Here is a 19,788-nt window from a genome sequence, read left to right on the forward strand (position 1 = left end):
GGCTATCTTAGCTAGTGGGAAGTACTTTAGAAGGAACTTCTCGCTCATTTGAGCCCGTGTGGTGATAGAACCTCGTGGTGAAGAATTTAACCACTCTTTAGCTTTGTTCCTCAAATAGAAAGGGAATAGCCATAAGCGAATAGCGTCGTCAAAAACGCCATAAATCTTGAAAGTATCATAGGTTTTCAAGAAATTGGTTAAGTGAGTATTTGGACCTTCGTCTTGCAAACCATCGAACTTAACAAACTATTGAATCATCTGAATAGTGTTCGACTTCAGTTCAAAATTATTTGTAGCAATGGTGGGTCTCACAATACTCGATTCAACCCCAGTTACAGTGAGCTTGGTATAATCGTGCATAGTACGAGGAACAGGATCTGGATTTGGAGGATTTGCAACAATTGCAGGAGGTAGTCGATTATTCTGGTTATTACCCATCTCCTCAGTAATATAATTTCCTCTTGTTCATCTACTATATTCTGTCGACTTTGCCTTGTTTCTCTACGGTTTCTGCGAGCAGTATATTGAATCTCACTGTCAACTAATAATGGTCCTGGGTTTCTTCTAGTCATAAACTAAAGGAACATGCCAGAAAAAAATAAAAGAAAAAAATTAGAATGTAAAATTTACACTAAAAATAAAATAAAATGTAATAAAAATAAATGGCTAGATTAATAAAAATCAAGTGTTCCTAATATTTTAGTCCCCGACAACGGTGCCAAAAACTTGATGGTCACTAAACAAACTATAATTATGACAAAGGCAAGCGCACCTATCGAACCATAGTATAGCTATGGTGAGTAGGGAATATCATATCCATAAGGACTAAAAGTACTAGTAATTACCGTCTTATTATTATCTAGCCGAAAAATTGGGGTGATGTATTTTAATCTAAAATTACTAAACTAATTTATCTAAGAATTCAACTATGAATAAATCAAGGAAATAATCAAATAATAACCGATAAGATAGACAATACCAAAGAAAGGATCCACCTAGAATTCACCTATTATTATAAATCTAAATTAAACGATTTATTCACTTGTGTCTTGGTCCATAGAAATCCCTAAATTATGTTAATATCTCTTTCGAGAGTAAGAACAATTGACTCTAGGTTGATTAATTATAATCTCTTTCTAATTAAAACCCCTATCGTTACATTAACTCGATCTATGGATTTCCTTATTAGATTTGACTCTAATCCAGCAGATTTATGTCGTCCTATTTCTAGGATTGCATGCAACTCCACTCAACTATGCTAGATCTATTCTTAAACAAGGCCTTTTGCTCCACTGAATTAAGCACATTCAACGTGAATTAATATCCCAAAAATATTAAAACAAGAATTAAACATACATAATTGAAAACAAGAATCAAATATTTATCGCGTAAAAATAGATATTACATAAAAGGATTCATCATAGGTTTCATCTTCCCTAGGTATCAAGGGAATTTAGTTCATAATCTTGAATGAAAACATCTCAAAGTCAGAATAACCACAAGACATAAAGAAACTCAATAAAACTTCGAAAGAAATTAAAAGGAGATCTTCGATCTTGAACGAGATCCACTTCCGAGTTGATTCCGATCTGTTCTTCAAGTGTTTTCTTCGATCTTCTCTGATTGTGTCGTTAGGTGTAACGCCGCAAAATTTTAATTTGGGTATTGTGAATGTGTGACACAAAATATCTGTCTACTTTAGTGGTTATGTGTTCTGGGTGTGTTTGGGAGGTCCCAAGCACACGCCAGGACTTGGGCAAATTTTGGTATTTTTTATCTTTAGTTAGTCACTTTTAAGTAAAAGTTGGAAAATAATTAATAGAATGGGTCTGCTGGTCTGGTGGATAAGTGGAGTTTTGGTGTGAAATAGGTCATGTGTTCGAATCTTGGCGTGGGCATTAATTTTGCTCGTGCATCCAGGAGAGTTTGAGATGGACTAAAAATCTGAGTAGTGGATTTACTGGGAAGTTTAATGGAGAGAAATAAGGGATTGGGGTAGTTATCAAATATTCTGTTCATCTTTTTTTTCTTTTTTTTTACTTTCCCCAAAATCCCTCCACCCTCTTATCATTTTTCTCTTTATTGTTGCCGAATTTCTGCTCTCTTTCACCCTTCATCTTCTTGATTTTTCTTTTGCCACTCTGCCTCGTGTCACTCCACGTTTATCTGCGATCGTTTGGTAAGTTTTAGATAAGTGATTTGTCTCTGTTTGTTAACTTTTTTATGAAGTGTTTTGTTTATGCAAATTAGGGGAGGATTCAAGGGATCGTAAAAATAAATCAAAGTCTTAGTTTGTGTGGGAATTACTGTTCATCGGTTGAAGGTAAGGTTTAGTCGCTTATGGGTTAAAACCTCGATACGAGTTCAATTTGGGATCACATTATGTGAGATTAAATTAGTGTTATTTTTCAATTATAGGCTTTAGAGTGCTCGGGGACTATTTTAGCATCAAACAAAACAAGGTGTGTACTCGAAACGCAAAAAATTGGATTCGGCAAAAAGCCAAAATTGCTTGCAGTTTGGACAGCAGCAGTTGGCTAACTTTGAAAAATCACCATAGATTGTGGAAATTGAATTAGAGGATGAAAAAATATTAAATTAAAGCTTATTGATTCTAGTTTCTCATAGAAGAAACGGTGTAAGTAATGAAATTGTAAATCATGATATATAATAAGTTTTGTGAGACAAGTTCAGAATGAATTTGGGTTCCCCTGTTCTGACTTTGGAAAATCATCAAAAATTGGATAAAAATAATTAGGAGTTAAAATTTACATGGTTAAATTATTAATGAGTCTATTCTTAATAGAAACAAATGGTAACATCATCCAAATTTTGTACTAAGAGATAATTAATTTTTAGCAAAGAAAGGTTAAAGCTGTCAGACAGCAAAATAAGGGTAAGATTGAAGATTTTATTGTACTTATTGGCTGAACCAAAAATTCTGAAAATTTTATGGTAGGCATTTTAGTCTAGTTTCAAAGAAATCAAGCGTATCTTAATTTGAAATTCTGTAGCTCAAGATGTAAATAATTTAGTAATAGTGACTCAAGTAGACAGCTTTGAAGGAACACATATAAGTAAATAGTGAAAACATATATGAATATTTAGCTAGCACGGGTTACATTAAAAATGTACCACGCGGCCAAGGCCAATTTGGGCCAAGTGGGCCACACGGGTTGATTATTAAGGTTGCACGGGTTGCCCAAGTCAACTGTGAAACTACTGTAGGGTCGGTAAGCATCACTTAGACCTCTAATTGTATGAACTGACTATTTGATTTATATATGTGTTGAGCATGATGATAGTATGCTTGTATACTGAACTAGTTATATGTTCTGATTCCCTGAGATAGCATGTCATGACTTGTATGTTGCATTGCATGGGGTTAAGTTAATTATATTTGGAGGAAGTGTACTAAAAGGCCCTTAAGCCTAACATACTGGTAACTTAGCTGCAAATTACTGTTTTGTGCCGTATTTCGTACTACCTAGAGTGTAGGGATGGGTGGGTTGATTTGATCGCCACATGGAGTGTAGGGTTGGACGGAGATGGTGTGTAGAGGCTGGTTGGGTAGGACTTTGTTACTGAATACTGCATGATTGCTACTGATACTATGATGGGCTAAGACCCTATTACATATTTGATACTGTACTGATATGGGCTAAGGCCCAAACTATTACTGATACTGAAAAAGGGCTTAGGCCCAGGCTACTTTAACTATGCACTGTGATTTGCTATTGTTTGTTTTCTGTGGAATTACACACTGAGTTTTCGTAAACTCACCCCTTTTTTTTAAATGTGCACAGGTAATCCCCAGATCTAGACGGATCGGTCTGGCGGAGGACTCGGCGGTGACCACGGTTTTGGACTTTCATGGTTTTTAACCCATATTTACGATAATTAGTTTTATTTCTATTCTATTTTTACTGGCTAAGTTTTTGGGTTGTAATTGGACTTTTAGACTTTGGTTTTGGGTTTTAATTCTCTTTACTTTATGGATTATAACTGCTAGTAGTTGGAAACCTCGATTTTCAAAAGAAGCAAATGTTTTTCCTAAACGCACGATTGTTTAATCTGTTTTAAAACCTTCCGCAAATGAATAAGGTTTTGAAACTATTGATTAAATGAGAAAAAAATTTTGGAACTAAGAAGATATTAAGATAAAGAATCCAAAGGAAATGGTTTTAATGCGTCGAAACAGTTTTCAAACACCCTATCATGTGACATCGCTAGATCCGGCCATAACGTGTGTGCTAGGTTTGGAGTGTTACATAAGGTCTTATTCTAATTGGTATTTATAGACTTTAGAATGCTCAGAAAGCCTAAAAATTAGCTTTTTCTGCGTATTTGGAAAGCAGAGTGCGTAATCGACACAAGTTGGCACATGGGAGTGTGGCCAGCTCGTGTGGCTCACACGGACGTGTGGCTAGCCCGTGTGGCTCACACGTACGTGTGGCCAGCCCGTGTGGCTCACACAGATATGTGGCCCACCCGTGTGGGTCACATAGACGTGTGGCCAGCCCGTGTAGCTCACACAGACGTGTGTCCAGCTTGTATGGAAAAACCCAATCCGTGTAGAGCCTGAAAACAACTTTATTTGTTCGATTTTGGCTCATTTTCTCTCTTTTCGCTCCCAAATGTTGTTTTATGTATAGAAACATGAATTTAAAGGATTAGGAGAATCAAATTCACTAATTTGCATAATTAATCATCCAAAAATACGTTAAGAATGAGATTAAAATATGTTACTTTTATAGGTTATTAAGTTTTTTTATTTTTATTTTTATTTTCTTAGACTTCTTTCATTTATTATCTTTTGAACTATATTTTTATTTTATGGTTGTTTCTAATCGAGTTAGTAACCTTTTAATCTTCTTCACTGCTTGTGTTTATTTTCTTATTAGTTTGCTCAGAGTCATGCACTACATTTAGATTTGCCTACGGTTCCACTTTTCACCATTTTGGCAATTTCATTAAATATTCAGGGTAGTTTCAGTTTTCTCCCTCTCTTATGCTATTCTGCTTATACTGTGATTATATATGTTTGTACCTTGAGGACAATGTACATCTTAAGTGTGGGGAGGTTATTTATATAATTATTAGAAAATCCCGAATTATTTATGGTACTTAAGTGATTTTCTCATACTCCCATTAGAATGAATTTTTATCAATTTGGGATTTTTGTTGATGTGTTTTGGATTAATTTGTAGATATTTGTTTATTGGTTGATTTAAAATTTAAGACATGAGGAATCAAGCATGATAAGTTTTTTGAAATTAGAAAATTTAAGTTTTTTCCCTTAATTGAAGTATTATCTTGAAGTTTGAGATTTGCAAGTTTGACATCAAAAATAATGATTTTTTTGTGAGATTTTAAGCCTTTAAAGCATACATTTTTCTTGCTCATTTTATTATTGATTATGAATGTGTCAATTTGATTTGTTATTCTATAACTTGCTTTGATTATACATGTAGAGACCACACCTTTGATTTGATATACTGATATGATAATGGCTCTTAGGTTTTAACCCACTTATCCCATAAAAAAACCTACCTTTTTAATTAACCCTTAGTGAACCCTGTTGAGTCTAACATACTGTTTCTTGATTAACCCATTAATTTTAACTCATAACTCATAACCCACAAAGAAGGATCAGTTCCTGCTTCCTTTCATTGACCAAATGCTAGATCGGCTTGCTGGAAGGCCTATTATTTCTTTTTAGATGGCTATTTTGGGTACAATCAAATTGCTATTGCATCGGAGGATCAGGAGAAAACACCTTTCTCCTGCCCCTTTGGTACTTTCGCTTTTCGCCATATGTTTTCGGTCTTTGCGACTTAGTAGCCACATTTCAAAGGTGCATGATGACAATATTCTTAGATATGATCGAAGACTCTTTAGAGGTTTTTATGGACGATTTCTTAGTCTATGGGAATGATTTTGATCATTGTGCAGACAATTTGGATAAAGCACTAAAGCGATGTGAGGACACAGATCTTGTCTCGAATTGGGAAAAATGTCATTTCATGGCAACTGAAGGCATTGTGTTAGGATATCACATCTCTAGTCAAGGCATTCAAGTAGACAAAGCAAATGTGGAAATCATTGAAAAATTACATCCACCAACAAACGTGAAAGGTACTCGTAGTTTTCTTAAACATGTGGGGTTTTACCGAAGGTTTATTAGTGATTTTTCGAAAATTGCAAAGCCCTTATGCTCATTGCTGGAACAGACTAAAAAATTCTTCTTTGACGTTGCACCAATTTTTCTCGGATAAAGAAAGGGAAAAATATTTCACACCATCTATTCTGCTAGCAAAACTCTTACAGAAGCTCAACTCAATTTTACAACTACAGAGAAAGAATTACTGGTTGTAATCTTTACTTTCAACAAGTTTCATTCCTATCTTGTCGGTGCAAAGGTTGTTATATTCACTGATCACTCGACGTTGAGATATCTCTTTGCGAAAAAGAATGCCAAACCAAGACCGATACACTGTATATTACAACTACAAGAATTTGACATCGAGATAAAAGATTGTAAGGGTTCAGAGAATCAAGTTGCAGACCATCTGTCTCGATTGGAAGTTGGTAGCAAAGACGGAAACATACTTTAAATTTTTGACGCATTCCCAGATGAGAAGTTATTTACTGTAGATGCAACTCCTTGGTATGCGGATTTTGTTAATTATTTAGTGTGTGGAAAACTCCCATTGGGTGTCACAGGCCATAAAAAAGAAAGATTTCTTCGTGACATAGTGAAGTATCATTGGAACGAGCCATATTTATTCAAGGTATGCAATGACAACATCATTCGATGTTGTGTTCCAAAAAATGAGATGTTTTCAATCCTGAAGCATTGTCATGATGCTCCTTATGGAGGTCATTTCAGTGATGTGAGAAATGCGGCTAAAGTTTTCCAACCAAGATTCTATTGGTTGACATTATTTGTGAATCAATGCGATAGGTGTCAGTGCACCGATTCTATATCCCGTTGCAATGAAATGTTACAGCAGCCAATTATGGAGGTTGAGTTATTCGATGTTTGGGGTATGGATTTCATGGGACCATTTTCAAGTTCATTTAGAAATCTTTATATTAGTAGCTATTGACTACGTCTCGAAGTGGGTGGAAGCTGTTGCAGTCCTAAAGGATGATGCAAAGAAAATGCTAAATTTTTTTCACAAGCATATACTCACCCGCTTTGGCACACCAAAGGCATTGATTAGTTATCAAGGTACACACTTTCATTGCAACCAAGTGGCAATCGCATTGAAGAGATATGGAGTTAATCATAGAATGGCTATTACTTATCATCTGCAAACCAATGGACAAGCTGAAGTATCAAATCGACAAATTAAGGACATTCTTGAGAAAGTTGTAAACACTTCGAGGAAAGATTGGTCTTTCTGATTGGATGACTCTTTATGGGCATTGTGGACAGGATACAAAAATCTACTAGGGATGTTTCCATATCAATTGGTTTTTAGGAAAGCATGTCACTTGCCAGTCAAACTGGAACACAAAGCAATGTGGGCAATTAAGCAAGTGAACATGAACTATGAAGCGACTGGAAAGAAAAGACTGTTGGATATCACTGAACTAGAGGATATTAGGAGAAATGCTTATGAAAACACTACAATTTACAAGGAAAAGACCAAATGATGGCATGACAAGATTATTTTGCAGCGACAATTTATCGCGGGTCAACAGGTTTTATTATTCAATTTTCCACTCAAATTGCACCCAGGTAAATTGCATTCACGTTGGTCTGGACCTTTTGAAGTTTTTGACGTATTTCCTCATGGTGTAGTCTCAATTCCAGATTTACGTGATGGACACTAGTTCAAAGTAAATGGACAGAGGCTAAAACACTATTTTGGAAATAGTGATCAAAAGCAGGTAAAGACCATTAAATTGGTCAAAAAGTTTACTTTTTAATTAGAACTCCGTGATTTTAGTTTATTTTATTTATGTTCTTTTAAATTTTGTTTTCCTTCCTTTTTGCAGAATAAATTAGGTACCATTGTCGACACATTGAAATTTTGCTGTCAACGCATTCCATAAGTCTGTACTACCATTTATATCTCATCAGAATTCAAGGAAATTCAGATTCCACAGTTGGATCAAAACTCACTTAGCCATTTGATCCTTCTCAGCAAGCACAATTTCTATTGGACATAACTCTTACCGCCAGACTTTTATCTCTCCACAAAACAACATGCCTCTCCATCTTCCTCTTTCACTCATTATAAATCCTCTCCCACTGTACTGACTATAACGCATTCAAGCAACCATTTTTACTTCTTTTCTCTTCTCAAAATCATATCTTTTTAACTTTAAATCATTCTCCCTCAACAAAAGATAGCCAAAACAAGAGGCTCGGTCAAGAAAGCTACCAAATCTGCTAGAGAACATGCGTCCTCTGCTACTACAGTTTGTGAATCGGAATCCCCTAGGCCAGTGCAGACAAATGAGCTAGTAATATTTTTAAATAAAGCGACAAAGGAACGATTTCATGACAACATGTTGAAGTGCAACTTCCATCCCGAACAGGGCATTTCCCTTTTCCCACAACAAGACTTGGGTAAACAAGTCTACAAGACCATCTCGAAGTTAAAGTGGGAAACTTTTTGCACCCATCCTAGAAGCTACTTGCCTTCACTAGTACGTGAGTTTTATGCTAATCTCTACGATCATGAGTTAGAGTTTATTTTTGTTCGAGAAGGTTTAATACCATGGGACGCTGAAAAAATTAACGAGTTGTACAACACCAAGGTCAATGTCGACGAACACTCTGAATTTATTGATGACATCACAGATGAAAAACGAGACCTATTGGTGAAAGACTTGTGTGTCGAGGGAGTAGTGTGGACGAGTTCCCATCAAAAGATTATACGATGTATCGTCGCTTCCTGATGATGCAAGGTAAAATTTGGTTTCATTTTGTCAATTGTAGGTTAAAGCCCTCTACTCATAACACCACAGTCAGCCTCGACAGAATATGTCTAATACATTCTATCGTCAAGGGTAGAAAAATTGATGTAGGCGCAATACTTCACCAAGAAATTGCTGACTGCGCCGTAAGGCAGACTAGGATCTCAGTCTTCCCATCACTGGTAATGTTGTTGTGCCAGCAAAGAGGAATCGTGCCCAGTGCTGGTGAGGAAGTCTTGGAAAATAAGGGCCCAATTAATGAAGCCTTTTTAGAGAGAATGACTCGTGGCAAGGACACGCTAATACTGAAGGAGCCAGAAACTAGCAAGACAAGAAAGGGCAAAGTTAAAACTGACAGCAAAGGAACAAACCTAAATGCAGAGACATCATTATGGCGCAAACTAAAGGATGTCAAAAAAATGGTAAATTTCATCAATAACAGGTAGATTAGGCTTGCCGCTATAGTAGAAGATATGAAGAAATCCCAGAATTTGTTTTATGTTTATACTAGAGCCTAGAACAGTTCTATTGTAGCCACATTAGGCCAACTAAGCCCATCCCCACTACCAGAATTCCCAATATTTCCACCAATCATTAGAAATTATGACCTCTCTTCCTTGAATGACGACTTAGAAGACCGAGATAGATCGGTGGCATCCCCACCCATTGTGCAGGTCTCTGATAATGAGAAAGAAGAGAAATCCAAGGACATTGAAGAATGTCTGCGAAAGATTGATAGCTTGTTTGAGGTTGGTATTTTTGCTGATCAAGAAGACATTGTTCTTGAGAAGGAAGTTGCTACTGTTGAAGAGGAAGTTGTTGCTGAAGAAGGAAAAGTTGCTAAAAATGAGAAAAAAAAGAAGATTTTGTTGAGAAGATTGTCACCTCACCCGAGTCTGTGGGTGCAAATATTGATAATTTAGAGTGAGCTGGAGCGAGACCGGCGGAAGTTGCTGAGGTAACCAGTGATGAGCAATGAAATTCATTGGCAATAGTGGTCTACACTGGACCAGTCCAGGTGGCCTCTCCTACATAGGAAGCAGCCGATGATGCCAGGTAGAGCTGGGAACTGAGGAGCAATCCAATGGTCGTGCAAAGCCTAAAGAAAAGAAAAGGAAGTGACGTTTAAGTCTCAGATTAAATAGAGGAGTGACGTTAAGTAAATAAAGGTTAGTATGCATGTTTAAGTCTCAAATTAAATAGAGGAGTGACGTTGAGTAACATATACATTGAACTTTATTGCTTCAACAATCACCTATCTTTTTATACCTTGTAAGCACTTAGTATTCTGCTGAAGATTCATGCTGGGGATCCCAGTTTATCAATATCATAATTTATTTTATTGTTTTCAAGTTATTGCATCGACAACTATTCTCATAATTTATCTCGTTTCCATCTAGTTGTTGCACCGATATTAATAGACAAAAGACTACCATCCTTATGAGATTGATATCTGGCAGACTCATATCTGTCTACTATACTTGCATCGACAGTGTACGCTTACACATTATTGTTGTAATGTTAAACAGCCGATCAGTTCCACACGGGTTGGACACACACCCATGTGCCAGCTCGTGTTGATTTCACACCCTGCTTCCCAAATAGGCGAAAAAAAGACAATTTTTAGGCTTTCTGAGCATTCTATAGTTGATAAATACCAATTAGAAGAAGACATAAGGGAGCCATCAGAGAAGATCGAAGAAAACACTCGAAGAACACCATCAGAAGCAGATCTCCATCAAAATAGACGATCTCCTTTTAATTTCTTTCGAAGTTTTTATGAGTTTCTTTGTTTCTTGTGGTTTTTATGACTTTGAAATGTTTCTATTCAGGATCATGAACTAATTCCCTAGATACCTAGGGAGGATGAAACCTATGATGAATCCTTTTATTTAATTTATATTTTTACGTGATAAATACTTGATTCTTATTCTTAATTATGTATGCTTATTTCTTATTTTAATATTTTCGGGATATTAATTAATGTTTAGTGTGTTTAAATTAGTGGAGGAAAAGTCTTTGTTTAAGAGTAGATCTAGCAAAATTGAGTGCAGTTGCATGCAATCCTAGAAATAGGACGACATAAATCTACTGGATTAGAGTCAAATCTAATAAAGTAATCCATAGATCGAGTTAATGCGACGATAGGGGTTTTAATTAGAAAGAGATTTCAATTAATCAACCTAGAGTCAATTGTTCTTACTCTCGAAAGAGAGATTAACATAATTTAAGGATTTCTACGGATCAAGACACAAGTGAATAAATCGTTTAATTCATATTCATAATAATAGGTGAAGTCTAGGTGGATTCTTTCTTGGGTATTGTCTCTCTCATTGGCTAATATTCGATTATTTCCTTAATCCATTCTCTGTTGTTTTCTTAGTTAAATTAGTTTAGTAATTTTTAGATTAAAACACATCACTCCAATTTGTTGGCTAAATAATAAGAAAACAATAATTACTAATACTTTTAGTCCTCGTTGATACGATATCTTTACTCACCGTAACTATATTATTGTTCGATAGGTGAGCTTGCCTTTGTCGTATTTATAGTTAGTTCAGTGACCATCAATGTTCTAAAATAGCTTTCTGGGAAATTGTACATCAAGAAAGGCGAGAACGGCAGATCCCGAACCGAAGCAGTTGTCGCCGCTATCGGTGGCCACTCTACAGATAGTAAAATATCGGCCTCATCAAAATAGCAATAGGAAACTATCAGGAGGTACTGTTTGGCACTTTAACAATAACAATCCCTCGCTACAGTTGGTTGTTGGCTGGTTGGTTGGCTGAAGAGCGTCATGTGCCGTCAAGCAGGCATTACAGAGTAAAACCTTTGATAATCAATACATCTATGCATAAAAAATATATTATATATGCTTCCATATATACATGCATATAGATTTTATAGATCTTTTAGTTTTATTTTGTCAAGCAAATGATATTTTTATGTTGTTTGGATTCTTAAAATACAACATCTCATCTTAAAAATACTTAGAAAATGGGGAAAAACAACTAGTCTTCTATCATTTTTATCCTATTCTATGTGGTTGGATTCAAATTATAATACTAGATTGTATCAAATTGATATCGATTGATGCATGATTTTGATATTTTCTATCAATTCTTTTATTTTTTATTTTAGTAATTTTTATTTTTATAATTCTATTAAAAATGTAATTGTTAAATTAAATTATAGAACTTAATTAATAAATTTAAAATTTATATGTGTATATGTATTTATACTATGTAATTTAGATATATTTGAATCTATGATACATATTTTATTTTTAAAAATAATTAAACTATAAATATATATGTATGAAAAATACTTGAAAATGCAGATAAACCTGAAACAAGAAATCAAGATACACTAGAACTGCCAATAAGGCCTTGGCACTATTTCCAAAGGTTGCGGCTGCCTTGAAGCCTTGGGTTTGAGTGCCACCATCCGCATTTGCGATGTGTGGGTTTGTCTCGCACCATGTACATATGGCTTGTGTGGGTTTTGTCTAGTTTCTCTCTGCATTTTGTCTTGTTTTGTTTGGTTCGTGGTCTGTTATGCATTGTACTGTCGTATATTATTGGAACTTTCAAGGGCCAAACTACTCACCCAAGCTTGAAGGTCCACTAGAAATTTAAGAGATTTCATATATATATTGGTAAATCTAAATGAGCTTAGATTAATCACTTACAGTATGGGTGGGATACACTAATTTTTAAAGCACATATCAAGCTAGGATTGAACAACTATGTATGATATTGATACCATACATGGATCTAGCTCAAACCTAACCTAGCACATTAACATTTCTAATGTTAACTGAAATGGTGGTGAGATTTCAGTGGTCAAATCAGAGGTATCTTTTTTCTTGAGAGTTTATATGTACCAATAAAATACAATACAAGCACAAGAAATTATAAATAGAATCAAACCAATAGAAAACACAAACAAATTAGATAGAACCCACACCTGAAAAATGTGTATGATAGAACTATAGACTTACATATAATCATTATACATAGTAAAACACGAATATAGATACTCAAAAACCGATAACTTCAAACTTTATTGATAATACTAAAGCCTCCTTGACAACAAGCAGTTTATGGACTAGAGTTTGGATAGCTCTTTTGCTTTTTTTTTTAATTATCTCTAATTAGCTCTTTTGTTTTTTTTTAATTATCTCTAATTAACTAACCCTTTTGTATGTTTTGCAATAAATAAATATATGATGAAAGTTTTACATTAATAAGAAATGGTTGATGATCATGATGGGTGCAGTATTATTATGACCCAGCTGGGCGTTAGTACCGTACAAAAACTGAAGTGTTGTGTGCATGGGAAAAAAAGGGTGTCATCTTCATTCATCCTTGATTAATTCAGGTAAAATAAATTATACTTTTTTTTCTAAAAAAGAACATTTTTTTTTTTATTTATTAATCATCTCTTTTAATATTTTCACGATCATTATTTTTATCTCTAATTCATGGTGTAATGTTTTAATTTTCAATCAATCTATTTGAATTTGATAGAATCTAGTAATAGAATTTGAATCCAACCATATAGAATAGGATAAAAATGACAGAAGACAATTATATTTTTAATAGAGTAATAAAAATTAAAAATAATTAAAGAAAATTAAAAATTGACATAAAATATCAAAATTTCAGTATCAATCTATATGAATTTGATCCAATCTAGTACTAAAATTTGAACCCAACCACATAAAATAGGATAAAAATAATAGAAGAATAGTTGTTTTTCCCCCATTTTCTAAGTATTTTTTATTTGAGTTGTTCTATTTTAAGAATCCAAACAACATAGAAATATCATTTGCTTGACAAAATAAAACTAGAAGATCTATAAAATCTATATGCATGTATATACGGAAGCTTATATCATATATCTTTGTATGTATAGATGTATAGATTATCAAAGGTTTTACCTTGTAGAGTCTGCCTGACAGCACACGACGCTCTTCAGCCAACCAACCAGCCAACAACCACACAACTGGAAACTCACGACCCTACAAACAATCATTAAATCGCAATGATTAACTACCAATTAACAACATCAAAACCTTGCATTCAATATTTAAGATTCAACATGAAATCCCCAAATCTGATATTCAACTCAGTTACCATGAAAAAAACAGCTACCCAAAGTTGTTCTTAACTCATTAGTGTATCGTTAGACACAATACGATTATCTAGTAATAGCACAAGAACACAAATATGATATTAATCACAGAAGAATTAACGAAAACCTTCACTTATCTTAACAAATTTTCCCAACACAAAAAAATAACAACCTTAATAGCAACTTGCCGAACTCGTCACAAAACCACAACGAGGAAAGAACGAGAATAGACAAAATGATAGAATTACTATGGGGAAAAGGAAAAATTTAGTGTAACCAATGGAAATTCTTGAATAAGGAAAGGAAGGAAAGAAAGAAAATGGTTGCAAAGAAAAACAACGTAAGATGGGAGGGTTGTTGGACGGGGATATTTCTTTGATAATTCAAAAATAAAATAAAATAAAACATTTGTTAAAATCCCATCCCACAAAATCATATCAGATTTAATTAGAATTTTAAAGCAACTCAACTTTTGACACAAGGCAAGAAACAAAAAGAATTCATACATTGCATACACAAAGATTTGAACACAAGACTTAAGAGTAAGCTAACACATTACCATTGAACTAGCAAGCTTATTCTATTTTAATATGCACAGAAATAAGATTTCAGTCAAATTATCAAGGATAGGAATAGAACAAAAAATTAACAAAATTTCCAAAGAAAGGACTTGCACCCCAAACCTTACACAAACAATCACAACCCTCAACCACTCCACCTGTAACACCCCAAACCCAACCTAGACGTTATGGCTAGATTTGGAGATGTTACGTAAAATAGTTGTAAATTCAGTTTTCATATATTTTAAAAAACATTGTAAACTTTTGTTACTTAAAACCCGTTTTATTAGAAAACGTATTAGACATAACTATTTAATTGCAAACATTGCTTGTTTACATTTTCTAAATAAAATGAATACTTTGCATCGCAAATTCTTAGATCATTATATTTTGGAAACCAAGTTTGTTTTCTCGAAAACGATTGTTTGCAGGAAAATAGTCATTTTCGATAAATCTTTTTATCAATATCATGCGAGAATCAAAAATAAAATCCAAAACCAAGACAGTAAAATGTCCAAAACAGTCCAAATTTTACAAAGCACTTAAAACCAATTTAAAATAGTTAAAAAGAATGAAATACTAATATAACCGAGCTCCCGTCGCATCGACCTGGGTGTACGTGGTCTATCTTGATCTAAATATACAAATTCAATCCATTTAATACTTCTATTATTCAATTCAATCCATATTTCATACTATTGCAAAATTACTATTTTACCCCTAACATTTTAACTTTTTACAATTTAGCCCTTAAGCTCATAAATTGAACTCTAAACATTTTCATCATTTTTTCAAGCTAGCCAATTTCTCTAAGGACCTATATCAATCTATACAAATCATCATTTCATAAATTTACTATGAAATTTTATCATTTTATAAATAAGTCCCTAAATGTCATTTTCATCCAAAATCACTTTACAAAACTACTTTATTTATCAACAATGACTCATAATCTTCCATTAAACATCAAGAATCACGTAATAAAATTCATGGAAAAACCCTAAATATTTAACAATTTCGCAAATTGATCCCCGTGATAGCTAGATTAAGCTATAACGATCCCAAAAATATAAAAATCATTAAAAACAAGCTCAAAAATCACTTAAATGCTAAGGGAGAACTTGGTCGAATGAAGAACCCTAGCTATGGCTTCTCCTTCCTCTAATTTTCGGTATAAACATAAACTAAGGAAGATGATACCTTTGTTTTATGTTATTTTACTTTAATTTCATTATTAAATTACTTTTATAACCTTGTTAATTAACTAAATAAAACACTTAATTGATGCTCATCTTTGTCCACTAACATTATAAATGGTCTAGTTACCATCTAAGTCCACTCACATTTAAGTCTCATAGCCATTTGACCCTTTTTACTAATAGAAGTCTATTTTTGCACCTTTTACAATTTAGTCCTTTTTATGTAATTGAACATGCAAATGTCAAAATTCTTAACTAATTTTTTATATGACCTTACTAAAATTCCATAGACATTAAAATAAAAAAAATTAATTTACTCATCGAATTTATGGTCTCAAAATCACTGTTTCAATTTGACTAAAAACGGGCTATTACAAAGCTGACTCAGCACCCTTTTATGGCTGACATAATAATTCCTAGACAAATCATTTCTACCAAACACCACTAATCAGAGTGGTACACTTTTCTTGTACTCAAGTAACAAACTAAACTTGTCAATTAATTACCTAAAAACATTAAGTTGTCATTTACAATACTCTAGTTAATTTCCAACTATATCTTAACAAGAAACAAATTAAAAATCTGAATAGTATACCCACATGCTCATAAAGAAAACTATCAGGTCCATGACCTAACAATCTGCCACTAGCAGATACTAGCATAAGGGTTTGCCAATATAAGGCTCGCTGAGAGAATCCACTGATTAGCGGGTTCTCGACATCGACCACGCCAAAACATATAGATCAATAAACTGCACTTTGTCAAAAGATGAACTTTCTACCACCTTTTTATAGACTTAACGGGATAGCAAAACAAAGCGCAAATCATAGCACAACAATAAACACTAACTTAACCTGGTGGATAGAGCGTAAATCAACCTTCCTTGGCTTATACTTTAGCCAACAATCTGCCTACAAAAACCACCAACTGGGACGGCGCCGGGCTGGGTGTTACAAACTGTCTGTAAATGGGATTTTGATAGGTGCTAAAAGTAACATGTTTTAATCTCATTCTTAATGCATTTTTAGGTGATTATTCGATGTTAATGTTGATTTTTATGCTTCTAATCCTTTAAATTCATGGTTTTATACTTAAGAGAGTATTTGAGAGCAAAACTAGCAGAAACGGAAAAAAAATTGAAAAATTAGAGTGAGTTACAAGAGCCACAAGGGCTAATCATTTTCACGTGGCCGTGTAAGCCACATGGTCATGTGACAGGCTGTGTCAATTTCATGATTTGTACTCAAAACTTGTAAAAAAATATAATTTTTAGGTTTTTCGGCATTCTAAGATGTATATATGAGAAAAATAAGAAGATAGAGGATAGCTGTCATAGAATACTCAAGAAAACAACTCAAAAAATACCATTGGAGCAGACTCTAAAATAGATTTCTCTCAAGATTAAAGACTCCCATTTGATTTCTCAGGAGATTATAATGAGTTTCTTTATTTCTTTCAGATATACTGTCTTTAAAATGTTTTTACTCTCAATCATGAACTAATTTTCTAGATACCTAGGGGAGATGAACCCTATGATGAATTCTATCTTTTGATTTTTATTTTATGCAATAAATACTTAAATCTTGTTCTCAATTATGTGTGCTTAATTCTTGATTTGATATTTCTAGATTATTGATCCATGTTTGATGTGCTTAAATCAAAGGAGGAATATACCTTGTTTAAGAGTAGATCTAGCGTAATTGAATAGAGTTGTATGCAATTCTAGAAATAGGACGACATAAATCTACCGGACGTAATTTAGATTAATAGTGACAGGTGAAGTCTAGGTGAAATCTTTCCTTGGTATTGTTTCACTTCTTGGTTGTTAATCATTTATTTTCCTTAATTGTTCTTTATCGTGTTTGTAGCTAATTAACTTAGTTAATTTTATTTTTAATCCACCACTCAAATTTATCGGTTAAATAATAAAAATATAGTAATTACTAGTGCTTTTAGTCTTCGTGGGAACAATATTTTTGTTCACCAGAGCTATACTAATAATTTATAGGTGCACTTGCCTTAGTCAAATTTTTAGTTAGTTTTATGATGCATCAAATTTTAATGGAAGTTTCATAATCTTTGGTTTCGATGCATCAATTTTACGACGCTAGTTGGTTTCGTGGACATCAAATTTTTGGCGTTGTTGCTAGGGACTAAAATATTAGGAAAACTTTATTTATATTAATTTAGCCATTTTTTATTTTAATATTTTTGTTTTTGATTTAATTTTTACATTCTAATTTTTGTTTGTTTGATTCTAATAGGTTCTTTTAGTTTGTTTGATTCTAATAGGTTCTTTTAGTTTATGAGTAGAGGAAACCCGTTAGAACCGTTGGTTTTTTATAGTAAGATTAAAAAGACTGCTCACAAAAATCGAAGAGAAGTTAGAGAAGCAAGGCAAGGTCAATATGTTTTCAAAGACGATCAAGATGAAAAGGATATTATTGCAAAGATCGAAGATAATCAAAATAATCAACAACCTCCTGCTTGTCTTGCTCCTCATACTATATTTGACTATGCTATGCCCACTCTGATTGGGGCTAAATCAAGTATCGCCAGACAGATTATTGCTACAGACAATTTTGAGTTGAATCTGAACATAATTTAGATGGTACAACAATATGTTCAGTTTGATGGGTTGCAAGATGAAGATCCAAATGCTCATTTAGCTAATTTTCTAGTGATTTTCAACACATTCAAGAATAATGGTGTTATTGATAATGCCATACGCTTATGGTTATTCCTATTCTCTTTGAGGACCAAGGCAAAACAATGGTTGAATTCACTTCCACGAGGTTCTCTCACGACTTGAGATCAGATGACTGAGAATTTTTTGTTGAATTACTTCCCACCATCTAAAACAACTAAGTTGAGGAACGAAATATCTTCTTTTTCTCAAATTGAGTTGGAGACATTATATGATGCATGGGAGAGATTTAAGGAACTTTTGAGAAGGTGTCCTTATTATGGGTTACCTTTGTGGTTACAAGTTCAAACCTTTTACAACAGTTTGAATCCCTCAAATAGGCAGATGATTGATACAGCAGCCGGTGGAACATTGAATAACAAAACACTTGAGGCAGCCCAAGAATTTATTGAAGAGATAACATTGAATAATTATCAGTGGCAAGTCATGAGAACAAAACCGATCAAGGCAACCAGTGTTTTTAATATGGATGCAGTTGCTATGTTGGTGAATTAGGTTGAAGCATTACGTAAACAGATTGACGGTTTGAGTTGCAGTAAACATGGGAATTCGGTAACGTAACACGATACAACTAGAGCGGGGATGATTAATTCAGAATATTCACCCTTCAAGTTTAACATGGAGCATAAGCAAGTTGACTTTATGGGTAATAATTCTAGACCTTAAAATAACCCCTATAGCAATAACTATAATCCATGATGGAGGAATCATCCAAATTTCTCTTTGGGTGGTCAAAGTAATCAAAGGTCACAACCCCCTCCGGGTTTTCAGCAACCTTATCAGCAAGAAGAAAAGAAACCGAACCTTGAGGAGATTTTAGCTAAATTTATTTCGGTGTCTGAAACTTGATTTCAAAACACTGAGATAACTTTGAAAAATTAGCAAGCATCGGTTCAAGGGCTTGAAAATAAAATTTGACAGCTTGCTAAACTGGTTTCGTAGAGACAACAAGGTAGCTTACCTAGTAATACTAAAACTAACCTAAAGAAGCAAGTCTATGTAACCACTGTTTGAAGCATGGAAGGGTTAGTCGAGCTTGAAAAGAAGTCAAGTTTAAAAGTTGTTGAGAAAAATGATAGGGTTGAGGAAATCAAGAAAGATCATAAACCGATGGTTAGAGAATATAAACCACGAATTCCATACCCAACAACATTGAAGAAAGACCACATAAACAAACAATATTCTAAATTTCTTAAAATTTTGAAAAAATTGCTTATTAACTTACCTTTTGTGGAATACATTTCAC

General features: G+C 33.8%; 1 non-coding gene across 1 annotated transcript; it reads right to left on the reverse strand.

Annotated features, from left to right (window-relative positions):
• Positions 1-18,701: 18,701 nt before the first annotated feature.
• Positions 18,702-18,808, reverse strand: LOC128040124 (small nucleolar RNA R71). The gene has a single exon (XR_008194783.1). It is a non-coding gene; the product is annotated as a small nucleolar RNA R71 (small nucleolar RNA).
• Positions 18,809-19,788: the final 980 nt, after the last annotated feature.

The sequence above is a fragment of the Gossypium raimondii genome, chromosome 3 (genome assembly GCF_025698545.1).
Source record: "Gossypium raimondii isolate GPD5lz chromosome 3, ASM2569854v1, whole genome shotgun sequence".
Lineage (NCBI taxonomy): Eukaryota > Viridiplantae > Streptophyta > Magnoliopsida > Malvales > Malvaceae > Gossypium > Gossypium raimondii.